The sequence below is a fragment of the Rhagoletis zephyria genome, unplaced genomic scaffold (genome assembly GCF_001687245.7).
Source record: "Rhagoletis zephyria isolate East Lansing unplaced genomic scaffold, Rhagoletis_zephyria_1.1 Rzeph_scaffold_00139, whole genome shotgun sequence".
Lineage (NCBI taxonomy): Eukaryota > Metazoa > Arthropoda > Insecta > Diptera > Tephritidae > Rhagoletis > Rhagoletis zephyria.
This window is the reverse complement of record NW_016157223.1, coordinates 362,190-378,436: the sequence shown is the minus strand read 5'-3', so window position 1 is coordinate 378,436 and position 16,247 is coordinate 362,190. Positions and strand designations below refer to the sequence as shown.

Sequence of the window (16,247 nt, the reverse complement as noted above, 5' to 3'; positions counted from 1 at the left end):
TAATGAAGAAGAAGCGCCAACAAATAAACCAGCCCGCCCAGATTCCATCGTCGTTAGAAGCACGGGCGAATGTACATACGCGGACATCCTAAAGGCGGTCAAGAGTGAAGATGCCCTGAAAGAGATGAACACAATGGTTCGAAAAGTACGTAAAACTGCAAGCGGGGAACTCCTTTTCCAACTTACTAAATTGTCAGATGGGAATACGGTGAAACTAAAGGCAGCGGTTGGTCAACTGCTTACAGGCAAAGCGGAAGTTAAATCACTTACCCAAGAATCACTGGTAGATATTCGTGACATAGATGAGATAACCGCGAGGAAAGAGGTATGTTTAGCCTTGATCTCCCAGCTCCCTGACTTCGTAGTAAACCCGTCGAACATACGGTCACTACGGAAAGAATATGGCATTATATGCCGCATTCGCGAGAAAATGCAACCCTGACGCTGCTTCAAGTGTCTCCATTTCGGTCACATATCGTGCAATTGCACTGGAGGAAACGACTACAGGAGCATGTGTTTTAATTGCGGGGAAGTAGGTCATATAACGAAGTCATACACTAACGCTCCATGCATACTGTGTGCTAAAAGAGGAACCGGTCGCGCGGACCACTATACTGGGGGCTCCAAATGTCCGGTATATCAGACAGAACTGGATAAATTAAATAAGCCATGAGATTAAAACAACTTATCCTCAAGAACTGCGAAGTCGCACAAGATCTCTTGTTGCAGACAATAGAGGAGTTAAAGGCTGACGTAGCTTTATTAACTGAGCCGTACAAAGCGCAGTCAGGTAACTTGACGCAAGACTCGAACGCATTACCCAATATAGCGGCTTCGTCTGTAGAAAGATAGATGGCATATACATCTACAGCTGCTACATACCACCAAGCACGCCTTTAGCCAAATTCGAAGATCATCGAGAAAATCTTAATGGATGCTAACACCAGACAGCACTTTATTATTGCAGGGGACTTTAATGCCTTGGCGATAGAGTGGGATTCTAAGCGTACTAGCCGAAGGGTAGATCACTGCTTGAAGCATTTGCATTCCTGGATGTGGCCCTGCTAAACACTGGAGAGGAATAAACATTTTATAGAAACGACTACGGGTCAATCATAGATATTACATTCGTCAGCGCAAAGTTGTACACGCTCTCAATCATCGGCGCAATGGAAAACTAACATCTTAGACGTCGACGTTTTCAATTAAACGATGAGACCAATTCAGTATGCAGGATCGGCGAACAAAATGGCCTCCCAGCTAATGGTAGCATTCGAGTAGCTTGCGATGCAGCAATGGTATGGAACTCAACATCGAAGCAACAATGTTCTGTATTTTGGTGTAACGACCACATACAAACTCTGAGAATAGAGTGCATCAAGATAAGAAGGCATTTCCAACGTGCAAGAGGAAGGGCCCAGTTCGCGGAGCACAGAGAGAGGTACAAAGCGGATAGACACGCACTTAAGTTAGCAATAAAAGATAGCAAGCGTCAACGCTTTATTGAGCTTTGCGACGACGCTGAGAAAAATCGATGGGGATCGGCATACAAAATTGCGATGAAAAAACTTCACGTCACAAAGGTAGACACACTTTTTACCGATCAGAGGAAACTGGTTTCCTCTCCTCAAGGGAGCTCTTAAACTCCTTTGATGAGGTCACCAACGAGTTCTCCAAGCTGCAAAAAGACTCGAGGATAATAAGTCTCCCGGCCCAGACGGAACCCCGTTTTTAATTTAGTTTTGAAACTGACGATCAGCAATTTTGTATCGTTGTTCACGAACTTATTTAACGCATGCCTAGCCGAGGGGAAATTCCCAGCAGTCTGGAAGAAGCAAATGCTGGTACTGCCGCCTAAACCCAGTAAACCGCCAAGGGAACCTTCGAGTTACAGACCCATATGTCTGCTCGACTCGGCGGAAAAGTCCTCGAGCGTGTTATGTGCAACCGTCTCTAAAACGAAATCCAAGCTAAAGTAGGTAAATCGAATAACCAGCTTGGCTTCCGAAAAGGGAAATCCACCATTCACGCAGTAAACTTTGTTACCCAGGTGGCATGCGACGCAATAAGTGGCTCGAATATTGCTTAGTAGTGACCCTCGACATTAAAAATGCGTTTAATTTGGCGAACTGGTCAAAAATCGTAGATGCACTGAATCATACCGGGGTACGTTTGTACCTCAGAATGCTCATACGAAGCTACTTCGAAGACCGCTAGCTGCGGTACGAAGTCTCGGCAAGTATTAGAAATAGAAAAATCTTAAGTGGAGTCCCCCAAAGCTCTGTGCTTGGTCCTTTGCTTTGGAACATCACATACGACGGAGTTCTTCGCCTCAAAGTACCCAAGGCGACAGAGGTAATGGTTACTGCGTAACACTTAAGCGAAATTTGCGAGAAATGCAATAAAGCCTTAGAAGCTGTACAATCGTGGCTTAAAAAAATGGCCTTAAGCTTGCGGAGCAGAAAACGGAGGCGTACTTATCTCGAGCATAAAAAAGTTAGAAGAGGTCACCATACAAATTTTCGAACACAGCGTCACTACTCTGCCTCATGTCCATTACTTTGGGATTATGTTAGATAAAAGGTTTTCATTCAAAACCCTCCTTGAAATGTCAATAAAAAAAAGCCTCTACGACAGTATCAGCTTTATCGGGGATAATACTAAACATACGCGGGCCAAATCAGAGTCGACGGCAACTGCTCGCAAGTGGTGTAAAGAGCCAATTGCTGTATGAGGCTCCTGTTTGGCACACCACATCGCAGTACTCTCCGTACCTCCGCGGTGTGAGGTCAACGTACAGATTATGTGCACTTCGAGTATGTTGCGCGTTCAAAACGGTCTCCGACACGCCAGCACTGGTTGTCGCTGGAATGTACCCCATCGATATGCTGACGGAAGAGGCAGTCCAACGTTTTGGGAGCGAAATTGAACCATTCGCGGCAAGCAAGATGCAACAACTCACCAAACCGCCGTTGGGCGTACCGCTGTATCCCGGATTTGAAACGCTGGCTTGATAGAACGCACGGCGAAGTACATTTCTACCTAACCCAGTTCTTAACTGGGCACGGATGCTTGAAAGCGTACCTATACCGGTTCAAACACGAATCGGATCCTTTATGCGACCACTGCGGGGGGATACTATAGAAGGCGTAAACCATGTGTTCTTCGAATGTGTGACGACGCAAGACGGAAAACTCGCCGCGTATTTGGAGGAAATTACTTCTCCGAATCGTTCGTACGTAACATGCTGGAAAGCAATGAAAATTGGAGATTAGCATGCGACGCAATCGCCCAATCTATGAAAAGATTGAGAGATCTTGACAGGCTAAGACATAGCAGCAGCGACTAAGCGCCTTTCGCAAAACTTTCTTCGATAATCATCTACAATACTGTTTTAAAACAAAAAATTGTTTTCTAACTTAACACACAACTTTTGCATTTGAAAACAAACACCCTGTAGTTTTATTTGTACTAAGTATTAAGAAGTGGAGTGTAATGCGATCAAGCATACATGTTGCAACCCTACAAATCACCTTATATGAATTCGCTTAAGGTAATAGATTACAAATATAAATTTACGATATTGATGCAACCCTGTTGTATCGGTGAAAGCAGCTAACTTTAAGTATTTTAGTGAAAATAAAATTAGCGGCATTATTCCGCGTACCCTCAAATCGAACAGTCAAGTCTTGTTTTAATTTTATATTTGGGTAATTGCCGGCAACAGAGCCGGTGGAGCACCAGGGCTCCACATCTTTACCGAGTGAGTGCAGGGGAAAAAACAAATTAATTACAACCTCGACATGGCGACCGTGGGTCCGTCCCATTAAACGGCGGCCACCCACATAACTAAAAGTTAAAACATGGGAAAAATTAAAATACAAAAAAAAAGCGTGAAATGAACTGAACTTAATTTCGAGACCAAAAATCATTACCAACAACTATACGGTGGCGGTTAACTAAATCAAAAACTTTGAAAATTATTACAAAAACACAAAAAAAATCTAAAAAACTACAAAAATACAAAAAAAAGGTTAAAATACAAAAAATAAGAAAACATACATACACGTGCATACAGATGTGGAAAAAACAACGAAAATGAACTTATATTAAAACTAAAAACTTGCAGTGCGCATACATACATAAATGTGCATATAGATGTGTAAAAAAAAAAAAAAAAATGTTGCGGTTATAATTAGCTAAAATTATAAAAAAAAAACACAAAAACAAAAAAACATTCAAAAACCAAAAAAAAGCGGTCGTACCAAATTTAAAAAAAAACTAAACTTTACAAAAGTGGTAGAAAACACATGAGTGGCAAAAGAACAATAAAACCAAAAACAAAAAAACAAAACTATAAGACTGTGACCGTGCTGTACCACCAGTCCTAAGCACGACATAACGGCATCGCATACACGCCAGGCCTTAACGGCAACGCAACTACGCCACGCGGTCCGTGCTGTACCACCAACAANTAACAACAATTATTCAGATTTTGCGAAACAGGTAGAGGAGCTCGCAGATTGCCTGGAGCGTTCGCTTATTATTAAAGGAATGACACAAGCGAAAGCTCACGAGATGGCAGTTGAGCAAANGGCGCGACACGCAGCGGTAAACAGCAACAACAACATATATACATATCGCTGAGCAGGGTGCGATAGCAGCGTAAAGCAAAAACCAACAGCTACAACTAGGACAGCACATCATTACATGGCAACATAACTACATAGCAAGCAATACGAGCAACGGTACGCAGGAAGGTGACTTCGTGGGATCTAATGTATAGTTGCATACAAAATCCAACATCTTTTGCCATAATTTAAATAAATCAAAATTTTTTTTGTTAACATTTATGCCGGGTTTGTCAAATGCCAGATTTTGATACTGCATTTAAAGATTTGCGTACTGATTTTGCAAAAGTTACAAAACGTGTGTCACAAAGTCGTCCTATCTCAACAAAAGAGGGCAAGTTAGAGGAATATAAAGAATCTTTAATAAAAAGTTATAACAACATTTTAGTACTAGTAAATTCGCACTTCAAACAAAGGGTTAAGCCAAAGTCATTAATTGAAAGTTTATCGCGGTGTAGAGAAAAGCTACTTAAGTGTTTTTATAAAATTGGTTGCAAAATAAAAGTACCAGAAGATTTCGACGAATTAATTACAGAAAACGTTTTGTATTCGGACGCAGATTCCGACGAAGAATTTGCTGACGCACGATCAACTGGCACCCTTGAAGTTTATAGTATTAAAAAGAGTCGTTCCTTGTCTTTTCTGGAAGATTTTTTGGGATTCGACGACCCCCCTTACGTAACCACTAGCTCACCAAATATTAACTTCTTTCAAAATACCAACGCAAAAATGGCAACACCTGAGCAAAAGAAATCATTTATGAGTTTATGCGCCTCGATTATAAGGGAAAATTATAGTGGTGACCCGCTATCACTTGCCTCGTTTATTGATAAAATTACCCTTATTGAAGAATTATCAGACGAAAGCCTCACTACAACATTTATTGCATTTTTGAAATCCAAACTTGAAGGTAAAGCTCGCGAGTCCCTACCAACGCAAATAAGCTCAGTTAGTCAAATTAAAGAAGCGCTGTCAAACAAAATAAAACCAGATAACTCGAAAGTTGTCGCTGGTAAAATTGCAGCTTTGAAAGTGCATAACAACAATTATTCAGATTTTGCGAAACAGGTAGAGGAGCTCGCAGATTCCCTGGAGCGTTCGCTTATTATTAAAGGAATGACACAAGCGAAAGCTCACGAGATGGCAGTTGAGCAAACAATAAATGTTTGTAGGTTCAACAGCCATTCAGATATGGTAAAGTCAATACTAGCATCGTCAACCTTCAGCGACTCGAAAGATGTTGTAGCGAAGATGATTGTGGAGCACGACAATATAATAAAAGAGCGGCAGGTGTTGGCTTTTAGGTCACGTCCCATACGGACAAATAATTTTCGAGGAGGTTATAGAGGCAGCAATAACTACAGATATCACAATAACAATTTTAGGTTTAACGGCAATTCAAATAGACACAGCGGCAATACTAGCTATCGAAACAACAATCAGAATAGGAATAATAGTTTCAGTAATAGACGAAATAACTACAATAACAGTAACAACAGTCAGGCTTCAAGCAGTAGAAATAACAATCAAACGCGTTCAAATACACGAAATTCTGCCAATGTTCGGACTTTAAACGCCGAAGCCCCTCAGGCGCGAACACTGGGGGAGCTAGACTTAAACAACTAACGACTTTTACAGACGAAAAATCCATTTACTGCCTAAATCTCAACTATTCCGATTTCATTGAAATAAATTGTAGTGATTCTCACAAACAATGCACTTTTTTAGTAGGCTCTCAAGCAGATATTTCGCTTATAAAATTTTCAAGCCAAACAAGCAAATCCGCAATAAACAGCAATAACATTATTAATATCACGGGCGTAACATCAGAAACGGTCCAAACCTTGGGCACAATAAATACAAATTTGGTAGTATCAGACATTTTCATTCCGCACACTCTTCACGTTGTAAATGACAGCTTTAACATTNCGTTTTGTATTCGGACGCAGATTCCGACGAAGAATTTGCTGACGCACGATCAACTGGCACCCTTGAAGTTTATAGTATTAAAAAGAGTCGTTCCTTGTCTTTTCTGGAAGATTTTTTGGGATTCGACGACCCCCCTTACGTAACCACTAGCTCACCAAATATTAACTTCTTTCAAAATACCAACACAAAAATGGCAACACCTGAGCAAAAGAAATCATTTATGAGTTTATGCGCCTCGATTATAAGGGAAAATTATAGTGGTGACCCGCTATCACTTGCCTCGTTTATTGATAAAATTACCCTTATTGAAGAATTATCAGACGAAAGCCTCACTACAACATTTATTGCATTTTTGAAATCCAAACTTGAAGGTAAAGCTCGCGAGTCCCTACCAACGCAAATAAGCTCAGTTAGTCAAATTAAAGAAGCGCTGTCAAACAAAATAAAACCAGATAACTCGAAAGTTGTCGCTGGTAAAATTGCAGCTTTGAAAGTGCATAACAACAATTATTCAGATTTTGCGAAACAGGTAGAGGAGCTCGCAGATTCCCTGGAGCGTTCGCTTATTATTGAAGGAATGACACAAGCGAAAGCTCACGAGATGGCAGTTGAGCAAACAATAAATGTTTGTAGGCTCAACAGCCGTTCAGATATGGTAAAGTCAATACTAGCATCGTCAACCTTCAGCGACTCGAAAGATGTTGTAGCGAAGATGATTGTGGAGCACGACAATATAATAAAAGAGCGGCAGGTGTTGGCTTTTAGGTCACGTCCCATACGGACAAATAATTTTCGAGGAGGTTATAGAGGCAGCAATAACTACAGATATCACAATAACAATTTTAGGTTTAACGGCAATTCAAATAGACACAGCGGCAATACTAGCTATCGAAACAACAATCAGAATAGGAATAATAGTTTCAGTAATAGACGAAATAACTACAATAATAGTAACAACAGTCAGGCTTCAAGCAGTAGAAATAACAATCAAACGCGTTCAAATACACGAAATTCTGCCAATGTTCGGACTTTAAACGCCGAAGCCCCTCAGGCGCGAACACTGGGGGAGCTAGACTTAAACAACTAACGACTTTTACAGACGAAAAATCCATTTACTGCCTAAATCTCAACTATTCCGATTTCATTGAAATAAATTGTAGTGATTCTCACAAACAATGCACTTTTTTAGTAGACTCTCAAGCAGACATTTCGCTTATAAAATTTTCAAGCCTAACAAGCAAATCCGCAATAAACAGCAATAACATTATTAATATCACGGGCGTAACATCAGAAACGGTCCAAACCTTGGGCACAATAAATACAAATTTGGTAGTATCAGACATTTTCATTCCGCACACTCTTCGCGTTGTAAATGACAGCTTTAACATTCCTTCGGACGGCATATTCGGAAAAGACTTTTTAAAAATAAAGAAATGCATAATTAACTATGCACCGATAGCATAACCATTGGTTTGGGGACAGAAAGGATCAGCGTTTCTATTTTGCACGGTACTACTACCGACAGCTTAGTAATTCCACCTAGATGCGAAGTTTTTCGGTTATTTAAGTTGGGTAAATCCAAAAACCCTGTTTTTGTAGACGCTCAGGAAGTTTGTAGTGGTGTTTTTACAGCGAAATGTATCGTTGACAAGAAAAACCCGATACTGAAACTAATAAACACTACGGACGAAGTAAAATACGTAAGAAATTTCAATATTCAAACCGAAGACANTTTTCGGTTATTTAAGTTGGGTAAATCCAAAAACCCTGTTTTTGTAGACGCTCAGGAAGTTTGTAGTGGTGTTTTTACAGCGAAATGTATCGTTGACACGAAAAACCCGATACTAAAACTAATAAACACTACGGACGAAGTAAAATACGTAAGAAATTTCAATATTCAAACCGAAGACATAACAAACTTCAACGTTTATAAAATTAACGAACCCACATCTGATCCGAAACGCATCGTAGAACTAAAATCGATTTTAGAAAAACAAGTACCCAATTATGCTAAAAATAAATTGCTTGACTTTTGCTCAAGATATTCCGACGTATTTGCCTTAAAATCCGACCTTATGACTCTGAACAACTTTTATGAACAAAAATTGAGACTGACAGACAAAACATCAGTTTACGTAAAAAACTACAGATTGCCATATTCACAGCGCGAAGAAATAAACAAACAAGTCGATAATTTATTGAAAAACAATTTAATAGAGGAAAGCTACTCCAATTATAACAGTCCTCTAATTTTAGTACCGAAAAAAGATCCAACAGGTCAAAAATCGTACCGTATGTGTGTAGACTTTCGAGCAGTAAATAAAAAACTAATTGCAGACAAATTTCCGCTAGCACGTATAGACGGCATTTTAGATAACCTTGGAAGAGCAAAATATTTTTCAACTCTGGATCTGTATTCTGGTTTTCACCAAATCCCGTTACATAAAAATTCTAGAGATATAACATCTTTTAGCACTGATCGGGGAGCTTTCCGTTGGAAGGTCTTGCCTTTTGGTCTTAATGTAGCACCTAACTCGTTTTCAAGAATGATGTCTATAGCATTTTCCGGTATTTCACCTAATCAAGCTTTTATGTATGTCGACGATGTAATAGTTATTGGATGCAGTGAAGCGCACCATTTTAAAAATCTAGAAAAAGTGTTCGAAACTTGCAGAAAGTTCAACTTGCGACTTAACCCAAATAAATGTAATTTTCTACGATCTAAGGTAACTTTCTTAGGACACAAGTGCTCATCTAGAGGTCTACTGCCAGATGATACAAAAATAGAAGCCATTAAAAAGTACACAAAGCCATGCGATAAAGACGCAGTGCGTAGATTCGTAGCGTTTGCAAACTATTATAGACGGTTTATACCTGACTTTGCTTCTCTGGCAGCACCCTTAAATCGTTTGAGCAGGAAAAATGTAGAATTTAAATGGGATAACTCCTGTGAGCAAGCTTTTGAAAAACTTAAATCTTCTTTAATGTCTCCTAAACTTTTACAGTATCCTGACTTTAGCAAAGAATTCATAATTACAGTCGACGCATCTAAAACCGGATGCGGTGCAATTTTAAGCCAAAACCACAACGGCAATGACTTACCAATTTGTTTTGCTTCTAAGGCTTTCAATAAAGCAGAACAAAAAAAGGCAATTATCGAACTCGAACTTCTAGCAATATATTTCGCAATCAAGCAATTTCGGCCATACGTTTATGGCACACACTTTACTGTAAAATCTGATCACCGACCATTAGTTTACCTTTTTAATATGAAAGACCCTTCGTCAAAACTCTCGCGAATAAGACTGGAACTTTCAGAATACAATTTTACAATACAATATATAAAAGGCAAAACAAACGTTGGTGCGGATGCACTATCACGAATCACAATTGACGAACTTAAAGACACAACAAAACATATTTTAGCAGTAAAAACTAGATCGATGACAAAACAAAACGTAGAAATGCAACCACAGTACGAAGAAAATCACACAAATAACTCCACAGTACAAGTTTACGACAAATTTTCTTACAATTTTTCAAAAAACATTCCACGGATAAAAACAAAAATTACTTACGATAAAAATGATGAAATTTCAAGTATTAATATATATGCGCATTTAAAACATAGAAAACTCGAGTTAATCAATTTTGAGGTTGTTAACAAAATAGCAAATTTAGATGAGCTACTTTTGAGGCTTCAACATCAAGCCGGCAATCATAACATTAAAGAAATTGAATGGCAAAAAAATGATTCATTCTTTGAACAATTTTCGATTACAGACTTAAAAATTAGTGGAAACAAAGTTTTAAAATCGTTACAAATTATACTAACAGACCCTGTGGAAACAATAACTGAAGACGACAAGAAACTTAAACTCATGACAATTTACCATAACGACCCGATATCAGGCGGACATTGCGGAAACAAAAAACTCTATGCAAAATTACGTACAAAATACTATTGGAAAAATATGACACGCGATATTGCTAAATTCGTAAAAAGCTGTGAGAAATGTTTATTAAATAAAGTAAAACCCAAAACTAAAGAAAATTTAGTACTAACCCCAACGCCTTGCAAGCCCTTTGACGTTGTAGTTATAGACACAATAGGACCCTTGCCTGAGTCCATTAATGGTAATAGGTTCGCAGTAACCATTATATGCGACTTAAGCAAATATTTAGTAACAATAGCCACACCGGATAAAAGCGCAAAAACAATAGCCTCTGCAATTTTTGAAAGCTTTATTTTAACATACGGCATTATGAACACTATAAAATCCGATTTGGGCACTGAATTTAAAAATGAACTTTTTTCCGAATTAACCAAACTTTTAAAAATCCAGCACAATTTCTCGACAGCACATCACCATGAAACCGTTGGTACAGTTGAACGAAACCACCGTGTCTTTAATGAATATTTACGCGCGTATTTAAATGAAACTTGGTCCGATTGGGACGTTTATTTGAAATACTTCACATTTTTGCATAACACAACAACAAGTTCTGTATTTGATAACAAACTTTCACCATTTGAATTAGTATTCGGTAGAAAAGCAATTTTACCAACCGAATTACAAAATGTAAAAATTGATCCGATATATAACATCGATAATTATTCGAAAGAAATCAAATACAGAATGCAAAAATCACACGCGCTTGCAAAAGAACTTATTAACAAACATAAAATTCGAAGCCAAACGGTATATAACAAGACCGCGCGTCCGTTAATAGTTAATTTAAATGATACGGTCTTAGTTCAAAAGGAACCACGCGATAAACATACAAACATATATGAAGGTCCATACGTCATAACAAATATTGACGGAGTCAACGTAACAATTTTCGACAAAATAAGAAAAAAAGAAAAAACAGTACACAAGAATAGAATCCATAAAATAAAATAAAACAAATTTTCTTATATACATATGCAAATACGTATGTATAATTACTTTTAATTTTTCTTTTATTACAAAAAAATTTTACAAAAAAAAATACCAAAAATCTGAAATGTACAAATTATGAAATGTAGCTCAAAAGAAAAAAAACAAACAAAACAAACTTTTATAAGTATTCATAATATATTTTTCCATAAAACTGTATATTAAGAATTTTTCACAAAAATATGAATTGGATTGTTAAACCAAAAAACATTTTTTCATGCATTGTTAAAATCAAATTTCAAAAATCTTTCAACAAATACTATGTATATATATATAGATAACAGAAACTTGAATTTCCATTTTTTCATATCCAATTAAAAACATATTTATGTATATTAAATAAACTCATAAGTCATAGTTACTTATCAATAGCATACTTATCTTTATTTTACAATACTATACTTTGCCAATTTTACAAATATTAATAAAAATAAGTCATATTAATTAAGTAAATACAAAAGCTTTTATTTAAATATTTACCATAACTTAAATTGCTATGAACGAACGAATATAAGGGGGAGGAATATTCCTCAATCAAATCCAAATTCATTCCTTCAAAACAATTGAATTCTAAATATAAATTTTGGGGCAAGAAGAATATGGCAAAATTGATCACCTTGCCAAATTCTTCTTTTCCCAAGGAGGGTGATGTAATGCGATCAAGCATACATGTTGCAACCCTACAAATCACCTTATATGAATTCGCCTAAGGTAATAGATTACAAATATAAATTTACGATATTGATGCAACCCTGTTGAATCGGCGAAAGCAGCTAACTTTAAGTCTTTTAGTGAAAATAAAATTAGCGGCATTATTCCGCGTACCCTCAAATCGAACAGTCAAGTCTTGTTTTAATTTTATATTTGGGTAATTGCCGGCAACAGAGCCGGTGGAGCACCAGGGCTCCACATCTTTACCGAGTGAGTGCAGGGGAACAAACAAATTAATTACAACCTCGACATGAGCTAAACTTAAATTCTTTGGAACAGTATGTAGTTTATTGTGTGAAAATTTCAAATCGATTGATTTACAAACGACGGAGATATAGCGAGTTTAAATGACAATTTTGTTAAAGTTATTATCAAGAATCAGTTCAGCCAAATAATATAATTTCAAACAACGCCACTCTGTAGCTTTTGAAAACTTTCTACGACCTAGAAATTTGCATAGAGAATGAGTTCAGGCCAATAAAAAATTTCCAAATAACGCCACTCTGTAAATAGCAAAGACAAAATCGAAAAATGTATCAGTCGCGTAATTTGGTTTGAACATTTGAAAGCACACTTACATGTTGTGCCGGCAGCTGTGTACGCAACGATGGGCTGACTTCCAAAACGTCAATTGCTTTGCATACGTTTAAAATATATTGTTCCATAACGCCCAACTACAAAATCTTGACAATGTATACTTTTCCAAAACGCATCCGAAAAGGTATCGAAACGCATCGCTATTGCAATCAGCGCATCCGAAACGAAGTTGATACTTCGTTTGTTTTTGGTTACCATTCTAAAAAGCTGTTCAAACTGTTGTTCAACTGTTGAATATTTAAAATATGGTTGCAATGTGTCGCAACTGTGCATATACAAACAATTTGAATACCGCAGTATAACAGTATAAAATTAATTGGGGTATTCTCTGAGTCTTGCAAAGCCCTTGCATGGTGCACAGATTGCACGGATCGCACGGTAAAAACCGGTTTTCGTATGGGACAGCTTTGCAAACCGTGCAATCCGTGCACCGTGCAAGGGCTTTGCAAGACTCAGAGAATACCCCTATTGTATTGCCATGCTTGTTGCGGCCAAGAGTGTCCAGGTTCAAATCTAATTAGGCAGAGCATATAATTTAAAATTTAGATTTTCGGTTTTTTTAATTATGAAAAAGACTCTGTGAAGTACACAAAAAAAATGTGGTTCGGTTACAGGCAAAAAGTTACGCAGCGACAGTCAATTGTCATCTCCTAGGACAACTCCAGGTTAAATACGACAGCACAAAACATGGGTGGCAGATTTGCGAGGTACCGGTACTCGACTCGACAATATAACCGGCGCACACCTAAGCAACAAGCAAAGCGTTGATTTGTTAATACATACAAAAATCACATGCACATATACACACATACATATATAGTAAGTTATATTCTTATGGCAGGGGCCCCGTCGTTGAAATTGCATTTTTCGCCCAATCACTGACACCAAAAACCCCTCAGTGTGATAATTTAGCGATTTTAATTGAAATTTGTGATGTATGAAACCCTTCTAGCAGATGTTCCAAAAAGTATGGTAAAGGATGGTACATAGAAACGTTCGACCCATATATGTTTAAATTAGTATTATATGGTATCAGAGGCGTTAGTGAAACACCAGATAATGCGGACACTCTTTCAAAAGAGCTCTCAAAACATGTTATCAGGGCATGCGATGCGTCAATGAGCAAAAAGGGCCACAAAATTACAAGAAAGCTGGTTTACTGGTGGACATCTGAAATAACTGAAATGTCAGCGAATAAGAACGGACGCCCAAAGAGATCATTTTAAATATTTACGGAAAAGGTTAAAGATTGCAATTAAAAATAGCAAGAAGGCGTGATTTAAAGACTTGTGTAACGAAATTGATGAATACCCGTGGGGCGGTGCCTACAAAGTGGTTATGAAAAAATTCAACAGTAGCCAAATGCAGACACCTACTTGCCCGATTCTACTTAATAATAATAATAATAATAGATTGGCGCTTACACATATGTTAGTGTTTGGCCGGGCTTCTCCTCCGATTTGTGACGTGGGCCTTGATGTTGTCACACAAAGCGGAGGGACCTACAGTTTTACGCCGACTCCGAACGGCGATTGTATTTTTATGAAAAGCTGTTTTTCATGGCAGAAATACACTCGGAGGTTTGCCATTGCCTGCCGGGGGACGACCGCTGTTAAGAAAAAACCTTTTTTCTATATTTTTGCGATGTTGCTTGGCCAGGCATTGTGGAGTGGAAGCGCGCACTGCTTACCACTACACCACAGCGGCCGACTTAATAATAATATATAATATAATAATAGTAGAAACACTGTTCTCGAGAGCGCAAACTAGCTCAGGACCTGTACCAAGTAAAACACAGACAAATGTTCACTATCCGCCACTTGAGCCTGATGAAATCAAATGCGCAGCCAAACGTCTAAAGAATAATATATCTCCAGGTCTTGATGGTATTCCCGACATTGCTATTAAAACTGCAGTTGACGACTCTCCGTCAGCGTTTTTAAAAGTTGTCGACTCCTGTCTTCGTAACGGAGTACTCCCGACTAGATGGAAAAAGCAAAGATTAATCTTACTTCCAAAGCCCAATAAACCACCTAGCTCTTATAGACCCCTATGTATGACTGATTCCTTAGGAAAGGTACTCGAACGCATCGTTTGCAATCGCTTGTGGGAGCATACTGATACCAAAGGAATTCTGTCAGACCATCAATTCGGGTTTTGAAAGGGTAGGTCAACAGTCGATGCTATACGCAGCGTTACCGGCATTGCGAGGAATCTATTAAGGGTAAACGTTGGAAAAATGGGTCCAAGGAATACTGTGCTGTAGTCACCCTAGATGTAAAAAATGCTTTTGCCTCGTTGAGCTGGTCGCATGTTATAAATGCGTTGAAAATTATTCGTACATCACAGCATTTAATTAATATATTTAAAAGTTATCTATCTAATAGAGTTTTCTCCTAAAACACAGAAAGAGGCAAAGTTAGCTAAAAAGTCTCCAGAGGAGTTCCCCAAGGTTCCTTCCTTGGTCCACTCTTGTGGATCATAGCCAAAGATGGCGTATTGCGTCTACCCATTCCAAAAGGAGATGAAATAATTAGCTATGCCGATGACAACAAATGCTTCCAAAATAGTCATCAAATGAAAGCTACTGGATCAGTTATAATGTACGCGGCCCCCGTCTGGGGTCATGCACTGCGGCAAAAGTCCTATGCTAAGCTTGTAAACTCTGTTTTCCATCTTAGTGCCCTTCGCGTTTGCTGCGCTTTCCGGGCAGTTTCGCATGGTGCAGCCTGCGTCATAGCTGGTATTATGCAGGCCGATTTGTTGGGTAACGAAATCCAGCGTACCTATATGACGACCGGAACTAAAGGTAGAGCCCTCTCAGAACCCGAAATCGCGGCCGAACGCCAAATAAGCCTCTCACAATGGCAGGAACGCTGGGCCTCGTCTTTCTCTAAGAGCCGGATTTCCGACTCATTCCGAGCATTGAAGCTTGGTTATACAGATCGCATGGCGAATCGCTGATCGCTGCTTTCGACAGTACCTGCACCATTATGGTCACAATGACTCGACGGCATGTAATACATGTGAAAATGTCCCGGAAACATGTCTGTGAAGTTGGCATACGGTATGACGCAAAATGGAAAAAAAAGTTGTTCTGAGTAGCCTTCTAATAGTTCTAGAGTTCTTGAAAAGGAAAAAAAAAGTTCTGGATATTTTCACACAAAAAAATTGATTAGAAAATTGGGTATGCCAGATTCACGCAGCATACGACATGTGGCAAAAAGGCAAATAAAAAGTTGTTCTGAGCAGCTTTTTAATAGTTCTAGAGTTCCTGAAAAGGAAAAAAAAAGTTCTGCAAAATTACGCCAAAAAACACTTTTTTCGAAAAAGTCGAAAATGTTAAAATTTTGAAAAAAATAAAAAATTTAACCTGTTCTGAGTAGCTTTTCAATAGTTCTAGAGTTCCTGAGAAGGAGAAAGAAAGTTCTGCAAA

General features: G+C 38.3%; 1 protein-coding gene and 1 long non-coding RNA gene across 2 annotated transcripts in view; both read right to left on the bottom strand.

Moving 5' to 3' along the window:
* Positions 1-16,247, bottom strand: part of LOC108381636 (uncharacterized) — a 323,688-nt gene that overhangs the window by 25,826 nt on the left and 281,615 nt on the right. The window lies entirely within an intron of this gene.
* LOC108381667 (uncharacterized) lies at positions 140-4,015 on the bottom strand. Its single transcript, XR_001849641.1, has 3 exons — positions 3,883-4,015; positions 1,101-1,102; positions 140-155 (listed from the first exon to the last, which is right to left on the bottom strand). It is a non-coding gene; the product is annotated as an uncharacterized LOC108381667 (long non-coding RNA).